Source organism: Lipotes vexillifer, unplaced genomic scaffold (genome assembly GCF_000442215.2).
Source record: "Lipotes vexillifer unplaced genomic scaffold, Lipotes_vexillifer_v1.1 scaffold713, whole genome shotgun sequence".
Taxonomy (NCBI): Eukaryota; Metazoa; Chordata; class Mammalia; order Artiodactyla; family Lipotidae; genus Lipotes; species Lipotes vexillifer.
Window position 1 is genome coordinate 546,173 of NW_006773157.1, and position 9,314 is coordinate 555,486.

Sequence of the window (9,314 nt, forward strand, 5' to 3'; positions counted from 1 at the left end):
GAAGAGCAGTTTGCAGGTACATGGATTATGAGAAGAAGAAAGAATCCACAAAGAAATCTTCTTCCCTTCTTAAACAGAGGCAGCTACACTTATTGGCATTTTACACAATGGTTGCTAGAAAGTAGTTGAGATTTTAGACAAGTGGTGTTTGTTTGTTTGGCTGCACCGGCTCTTAGTTGTGGCACTTGGGATCTTTGTTGTGGCATGGGGGATCTTTATTTGCAGCACATGGGATCTAGTTCCTTGACCAGGGATTGAACCTGGGCCCCCTGTATTGGGAGAATGGAGTCTTAGCCACTGGACAACCAGGGAAGTTCCCCCAAGTGATGTTTATATTACAGCTGGCTCAAGGCACAGGTGGAAACATTGTGCTTTTCAGGACTTCTAAGAGTTTGCATGCTGCAGCTAAGGAGCCCACCTGCCACAACTGAGGAGCTGGTGAGCTGCAACTAAGGAGCACACATGCTGCAACTAAGGAGCACATGTGCCACAACTAAGGAGCACACCTGCCACAACCAAGACCCAGCGCAACCAAATAAATAAATAAAATGAATATTAAAAAAAAGAAACATTGTGCTTTTCTATTTTCTTGCAAAATATTGAGACACCCAGTGGGCACAACATGAAAATGTCTTTATGGAAAATGGTGAGTTCAGTCAATACCCAGGTAAATAATATTCAAAAAGTCCCTCAAAACTTAATTCTACGAAAGTATTCTTATTTTTTTTTGGCTGCACTGAGCAACAAGTGGGATCTTAGTTTGCCAACCAGGGATCAAACCCATGCCCCCTGCAGTGGAAGCGAGGATTCTTAACCACTGGACCACTGGGGAAGTTCCTACAAAAGTATTTTTATTAGAGAACTAACCAGAGCCAGGAATCAGACAAACTATTGACTCATATTGGATAATAAAGATATATTATTACCATATATTTTATAGCAATTTAGTAGTTTGAGTCCTTTAAACATAAAGTTTCTTTCCATAACACTCAGGACAGTAGTCTCCCCCACCAGGCTGTGGGCTCCCTGAAGGTAGGGGCCACTCTGGTTTCCTCCAAGCACTAGCTCAGTGTCTAATACATAAAAATCAGATGCTCAGTAAAAGTTTGACAAACTGAACTCATCTGAACAACCACCCCAAGAGGTGGGATAGTTTCTGATTATTTTGCTAGATGAGGAAAACAAAAGATCAGAGAGTAGAGACAGTTGCCCTCCAGTTAAATAAATAGAAGAGCCAGCTGTGAACCACATCCTGTACTCCTTGACTTTTGCCCCTGCCCAAACTGAGCATGTGGGAAAGCCCCCTTGCTTACATAAACTCCCATTGCCCTTCCCCTCTGACTTGAGTTAGCAACATCCATCTTTATTCCATTGCTGTGGACACTTTTGGAAGGTCATAGTGTTTAAATCGGGTTTAAACAATCCATGACCCAAGTGAGGCCTCAGTGGGATACCTTCTCAGAGGATTTTCCATGTTAGATTAACTGGTATTTATGCCAAAAGCTCAGCCTCTGTGCACCAGTGGCAAATTGAATCTTGGAGACAAAGTTTTGGGTGAAGTAGAGAAAAATAGCTTTATTCCTTTGCCAGACAAAGGGGGACACAGTGGGCTTGTGCCTCAAAAACTGTGTGTCCCAACCTGTGGGGATTTGGTGAGGAGTTTTATAGCAATGGTTCAAGGGCGGGGTTGTTAAGGATCAGAGTGTGTGCAGGGCCTGCACTCCTTTAATGTGACCTCAGGTGGTCTCCTGATGAGGTTCTCTGGTTCCTTCTCCCGCAACCCTCCCTCACCACACAGCTTGTGAGATCTCAGTTCCCCAACCAGGGATTCAACCTGGACCATGCTAGTGAAAGCTCAGAATCCTAACCACTAGACCACCAGGGAACTCCCCTTTGGTTCACTTAATCTGGCCTCAGGTGGTCTCCTGATGAGCTTCTCTGGTTCTCGAGGTTATCAAACTGTGACCTTCTCTGGAATTAAGAGTGCTTCATCAGGACTTTCCTGGTGGTCCAGTGGTTAAGACTCCACGCTTCCACTGCAGGGGGCACAGGTTCAATCCCTGGTTGGGGAACTAAGAGCCTGCATGCTGTGCAGCGCAACCAAAAAAAAAAATGCTTCATCAAGTAGTTAACATCTTCCATTTGTTGAGGGTTTTAGTTCTGTAGAAGTGCTCAAAGATATTGTTATGTGTATCCCTTGAGGTGGAACCAGGACCCTGCCCCAAGTCTGTACTATTGTTTCTTGACTGCTCCTCCCTTGTCTCTGCATCCCCTTTCTTTCCTGATTAGCAGCTGTTTGAATCTGCCCTTTGCAACTTAGGGAAGATCAAGGAGGCTGGAATCTATTCCCTACAAACAAGAAATGGGGGACACAGAAAGGCTTCTGTGCCTAGGAGCCCTACAGGGTCCTGCTTGGTTTCAGTATCAAATTCCTTCTTCATCATATGGGGTTTATGCATTTCCAACTTCGTAGATCACATGTTTAATCAATTACCTGGAGTGCAGCTAGAGTAATTTGCTTATGTTACCAAGACTTAGCCAAGGGACTTGTAAATTCTAAGGTGTCCCTGACCAGACTTTGTCTTTGGAAAGCAACTTACTGAAAATCCTGATCACATAGCATGTAAAAGGGTAAAAAGTCCTGGAAGGTAATCTGGGCCAATGTTTCTCAAACCTGGTTTCATGGACCCTTGGGAGTTCCACTGATGAGTTCTTGGAGTCTAGAAGTTATCTATGAATATTTAAAATTTTAGATATCCTTCTATCACATTCCAAAGTTAACATAAATGCCTTCTAGATCACCTGGCTAGCCACCTTATAAGTGAGTCTGGAAACAAGGATTTACTGTTCCACACAAAGTACTTATCTTGGCACCCAGTTATCAACTAAAATAATATCACGTAACTTTAAAAGAAAATGTAGATATAATTCACATACCATAAAATCCATCCTTTAAAAGTGTACAATTCAGTGGTTTTCAGTATGTTCACAAGGTTAATGATTCACAACTATTACTATATAATTCCAGAACGTTTTCATTACCCCTAAAAAAATCCCTTTAATGACCATTGGCAGGCATTACCTATTCCTCTTTTAGGGGAGCAGAATTTGCCACCCTGAACTATGTCTCTTTGGCATATTGATTGTTTTAAGCTGGTTATTTTCTGGTAAACAGCAGACAGGGAAGGGCTCTGAAAACCAAGTAGGAGTTGCCTTTTCATAAGAAACATTTATATTTGTAAGGGAAATTTCCCCCTTCTACCTGGAAGAAGCTGACCAAATCTCTATAAACATCAGTGGGAAGGCAACTTAAATCTGCATCACCATCATCTTTGTTTACTGTGCTTTTCCAGGTTACCTCCCAAAACTGACTCTCCCCACTCTAAACACCTTTTGCCTTTAGCTGACGATGGTATTTAAGGTGAGGCCATTTTGGTGAGTTACTCAGTTTTCCTGGGTCTCTCCCACATATGCATGTAATTAAACTGTTTGATTTTCTCCTGTTAATCAGTCTGATGTAAATTTAATTCTTAGACGAGCCAGAAGAACCTGGAAGGGTAGAGGAAAATGTCTCCGTCCCTGCTGCCTCTCCTCCCCAACCCCCGACAACCGCTAATCTACTCTCTGTCTCTTTGGATTTGCCTATTCTGGACATTTTATATAAATGAAATCATACAATATGTGGCTTTTGAGTCTGGCTTCTTTCATTTAGGATGTTTCCAAGGTTCATTCATGTTGTAGCATGTATCAGCACTTTATTTCTTTTTTAATGGCTGAATATTTTCCCGTTGTATCCCATTTTGTTACGGAATGCAAGGTCATGTGCCTGACACACAGTGAGGCCAAACAAACCAAAACTTCGGGGTATAGAGCAGAGAAAGGTTTATTGCAGGGCCAAGCAAGAGAATGCGTGGCTTGTGCTCAAAAAACCTGAACTCCCCTATGGGCAAAATTTGGGATGAGGGCTACAGGGTGTGTGGCTTTCTTCCAGTTGATTGGTGGTGAGTTAACAGGGTGGTGTTTCAGGAATCTTGTGCTCAACCTTAAGTTACCATCCTCTGCTTGGGTTCCTGCAGAAGAACTCAAAAATTTTGTTAGGTATATTCTTTCATAAGGAACCAGGACCTGGTCCCTGCACTATTGTTTATTGACTGCTCCTCCCCTGTTTCTGCATTCCCTCCCTTTCCTGATTAACAACTGTTTGAATCTGCCCTTTGGAACTCATGCAAGGTCTAGGAGGCTGAAAGAAGCCTATTTCCTACAAACAAAAAACAGGGGATATGGAAAGGATTTGTACATGGGAGGGCCCCACAGGGTCCTGTTCACTTTGTTTGTTTCCACTTTCTGGCCATTGTGAGTAATGCTGCTGCTGAAACTATGTAACTCTGATTGGGACTTGAACCCATGCGCTGGGACTCGAACCCAGCCAAAACCCAGATTGGGACTTGAACCCACAGTCTTTTAACTGAGATCACATACCTGATCTTAGGGCTTAATAAAGCTGAGGTTCTTGATGTCTCATCGCAGAAAGAATTCAGTGAGAGACAGTGATAAGTAAGTAGTGGATTTATTTAGAGACAACACATTCCCTAGACAGAGTTTGGGCCATCTCAGAAGGCAATACAGTACCAGGGTATGAAGTTGTCAGTTTTTATAGGGGTGGGTAATTTCATAGGCTAATGAGGGGGAGGATTATTCTAAATATTTTGGGAAAGGGGTGGAGATTTCCAGGAATTGGGCCACCACCCACTTTTTGACCTTTGATGGTTGGCCTCAGAACTGTCAAGGCACTGGTGGGTGTGTCACTTAGCTTATGCTAATGTATTACAATGAGGGTGTAATGAGGCTCAAGGTCCACTGGAAGTCAAATCTTCTGCCATCTTGGATCTAGTTTGTTCTAACCAGTTTTTGTCATACCCTATGTCTATGTCATTCTTTTAAAGTTTGTGCCCTGCCCCCTTCCCTCCTGTTTCACTATGAGAAACTTTTAATTCTAAGTTATAAAAATTTGGGTCTGTAAGTCTTCAGATATGTTCTTGGGGTCTGTGATTTCTCAACTTTGAGAAATACTGCTGCAGGATGACTCCATTGCTTAATAAATAAAGAAGTTGATCAGGTCACACAGAGTTAATGGAAGCTTCTATGATTCATAGCACAAGCTTGCTGTCTTTCTTATCTATGAGAAGTGGACATCTTGATTTAGGGCCTTCCCAAGTTATCAGTTTTGTTCTTGAATGGCAAGAGCCACCACTAGCAGTATGGTTAACCCTTAACCAATAACTCTGGTGTATGTTGATCCAGCCCAGATGCTTGGCAGCTTTTAATTCTCCAAACTCTTGGCCTGAATACTGGTAATATTTCCTCAGGCTAAAAGCCAGCAAAAAGAATCACCTGGCCAAACATCCCCATTCAGCCTGCTTTTCTTCTAGTGTCCTCCCAGGGGAGCTTTTTGGACAAACAAAGCTTGTTGACCCAGTTTGAAGGCCTGGAAAATTATCATGTGAGTCACTGGGACAGCAGAGCTAAGTGCCAGGCCCTTGAGAAACTTTAAGCACAGGTCTCCAGTGTCATTTGTGTCCCAGTAGGGTGGGACCTGGAATCCCAGGGAAGCCTGCCTCTTTTCACCCAGCTGCTCCTCCAAGTGGTTTCCAAGCTCCTTGGCTCTGTGTATGCTGCTGCATAGGCCTATTCCTGTTTTCCTCCACAACAGGCTTTGACTCTAGCTGTTCAGAGTGACAGCTCGGTTGCAGGAAACCAAAACAAACCCAGATACTTAGAGGAAGACATGTAGTATTGTTTGGAGCAAGGCCACAGGCTCTCTCTGGGAAGGAAGTGCTGAAGCAGCTATAAAAGTTTCAAATTAAAGACCAAGAATCCAGAGGCAGTATTTTAAAATAATAGTCACACGAGTGAGGCAGGGTCTTGCAAAAGAGTACCTCCAGATTACTTAAGGGGTGTTTTATAATGTTCTGAAGATGCTACTTCCTAAATTACACAAAGAGCTGGAGAAACACAGCCAGAAAAGCAACGAGGGTAAAACTTGTTACATTTAGATGGGGTGGACAATTTATAGCTTAGATGGTATGATGTCAGAAAGTGCCAAAAGCTTTACTGGTCCTCAAATAACTCTCCCATGAGTATATAGAACTGCTGGGGAAGGGTGAGTACCAAAGTGGGGGCTTCTGAATATCTAGTACAGCCTGAGCACCAAAGAGTAGGGGTTGATAGGAACAGGTGTGGAGAAAGGTCACTCATGGCCTTTATCTGTTTCTTTTTTTTTTTTTTAAAGTAACACCTTATTTCAAGATTTATTCTAGAGTCTTAATCATCAGGAGGATATAGTTTTAACACATAAGTTGATCCAGGATTGTATAATTGTATAAATTCATGTTTGGTGGGTGTTTTAAGAGAGTGACTATTAAATTCCTCCCACTATAGGAATGGCACATGAAGTCTCTCTCCTTCATGGTTTTGGAGGATCAACTTCTGTGCCTGGAAGAACTAGAAGAAGACCATTTGATTACCAAGTTTTTGGTATCTTCAGCCCCACTATTGTCTTTCCCCTCACTTCACTTCTGACTTTCTCCCTTTATCCTTTCTGCTTCTGTCTCCTTCTGACAGATCTGGCAAAAATACAGAAGATTTGCAGAAACAGGCTGTTCACTTCCCACCCTGGTGCTGTCACTGCAGATTGCTTCAGAGCTGCTGTGTCCTGTGCTTGGACAAAGTGTCGGGCATCCTTCTTTGTCATCACAATCCTGGCGTCTGCTCTGTGTGCTGAGTGCCTTGCAGAGCCAGCAGGCCAGCCCCAGGTATGCCCTCTGTGTGCTTAGGCAGAAGACTGAAGGGGGCCTAGAGAGACTATTCAGAATTATACAATAAAGATAAAAGAGGGGCAGAATCAGGTAAAGGTAAGTATTTCATGTGTCTAACTGTATCTTCCTGATGCATGACAGTAATGTGCTAACAGCACTGTCCATTAGAACTTTCTGTGATAATGGAAACCTTCTACATCTGTGCTGTCCAATATGGCAACGAAACATGGCTATTGAGCAGTTGATGTGTGGCTAGTGAGGAATTGAAGTTTTTATTGAGTTTAATTAATCTAAATAGTCATATATAACTAATGACTATTGACCTAGAGATACTGGTGTTTTAAAAGATAGCAGAGAGGGCTTCCCTGGTGGCGCAGTGGTTGAGAGTCCACCTGCCGATGCAGGGGACACGGGTTCGTGCCCCGGTTCGGGAAGATCCCACATGCCGCGGAGCAGCTGGGCCCGTGAGCCAGCGCCGCTGAGCCTGCGCGTCCGGAGCCTGTGTTCCGCAGTGGGAGAGGCCACAACAGTGAGAGGCCCGTGTACTGAAAAAAAATAAAATAAAAAAACAATAAATAAAAGATAGCAGAGAAAAAGTAGGAGGCCAGACATTGGTGTTTGAGTCCTGGGTTCAAAACCGAGCTCTCCTATGTCATTAGCTTTGTAACCCAAGGAAAGACACTTAACCTCTCTGTACCTCTTTTATTTTTTTCAATTAAGGTATAGTTGATTTACAATGTTGTGTTAATTTCTGCTGTGTATATATACATCTTTTTTGTATTCTTTTCCATTATGCTTTATCACAAGATATTGAATATAGTTCCCTGTGCTATACAGTACGACCTTGTTATTTATCCTCTGTACCTCTTTTTACACAGCTGTAAGGTGGGGCTAATAATGTCCACTTTATGGTGTTGTGATAGGTAAGATGGATGGGGCCTTGGGTGGGAGGAAAGAGTCATTTACCAGTGTACTCAATCAACAAAACTGGCCCCAAGTTATCTGGGAGAGGCAGAGGAGGCCCAGTGGATGTGTACCCTTTTCACAAACCAGGGTATGGATTAACACCTGTGTTGCCAAATTGTTGCAGTTGCATTAAGATCTCACATTCACAGCTCCTTTTACTTTTTCAGTGTTTTCACTGGAGTCTTACACTTTTATTCTGAGTTCTGTTCCCATCACCTCTCCAGTGAGCCAATAGTGTTATATTTGTGCTGGCGTTGACCTATTCACAAAAACAGGTAACAAAATTCTGTTCTCTGGAAGGCAACAACTGTAATCTCTGCCACCTGAGAATCCCATACACGGCTTCCACGTGACTGAGAAGAAATGTTTTGTCCTGCTATCTCATCCTTTCTCTGGCTGAGTCTGTAAATACCTGCTACTCAGGCACTCAAGAGCAACTCCAGGTTTTAATCTAACCTTTGCACAAACATTTGCCTATATCTTCATGCCTATAATTATTTGTTTTCTTTTAATGCCTATAAATAGGAGCTCTGTCATCTAAGAAAAGATCAGAAAAAACAGAACCATAGAACTAAAACTCAGAAAACCTCTTCCCATCTTGTTGTGCACAACCACGCCCCCTGTTGACCGAGGCATGCCACTTTAAAACTACAAAAAAATTTCTCTGCAGCTTGATTGAGGGAAAATTGATATACCATAAATTGCACTATTTAAACTGCACACTTCGATGAGTTTTAACATGTGTACATGCCTGTGAAACCACCACAGTCAAGATAATGAACAGTTACATCCTAGCTTTTCCATTTTAGGGTCAAACAGGGTGAGTGCTCCCAGCTCAGAACTAACTGGTAAAAGCAAGACCTTCCTCTTCAAAATAGTGGAGCTGGCCCTGAAGGGCCATCTTCATTTCACTCTCTGTTATCATTGGAGAGGCAGCTCTCCGTTTGACCTCTCTGTGGCTTTTCCTCCTTCCCCACAGTTACAACATTCCTCATGCTGTTTAAGGCCCCTTTCTCTGCTGAATCATCCACTTCTTATCAATAGGCTCCTTTTCAATCTTAAAAACAAACAAAAACAAAAAATTAAACACCTCTTCCTAACTCCTTCCCATTCCTTCCTTCAGTCACTCATTGCTCTCTCTCCTGCTTTCTTGTTCGTGGCCAGACTTCCAGAAATAGTTGTCCAAATTCACTCTCTCCACTTCCTCACTCCCTCCTCTCTCTCAAAGCCACCCCTCCCCATGACCACACAGACACTGTTCTTGGCCAGGTCACTCACTAACCTCCCTGTTGCTACATCCTGTGAACCCGTCTCAGTCCTTATCATACTCTGACACCACTGACCACTCTGTCCTTTGTTTGGTTGCTTTTAAAAAGTAACTGATGGGGCTTCCCTGGTGGCGCGGTGCTTGAGAGTCCGCCTGCCGATGCAGGGGACGCGGGTTCGTGCCCCGTTTCGGGAGGATCCCGCGTGCCGCGGAGCGGCTGGGCCCGTGAGCCATGGCCGCTGAGCCTTCGCGTCCGGAGCCTGTGC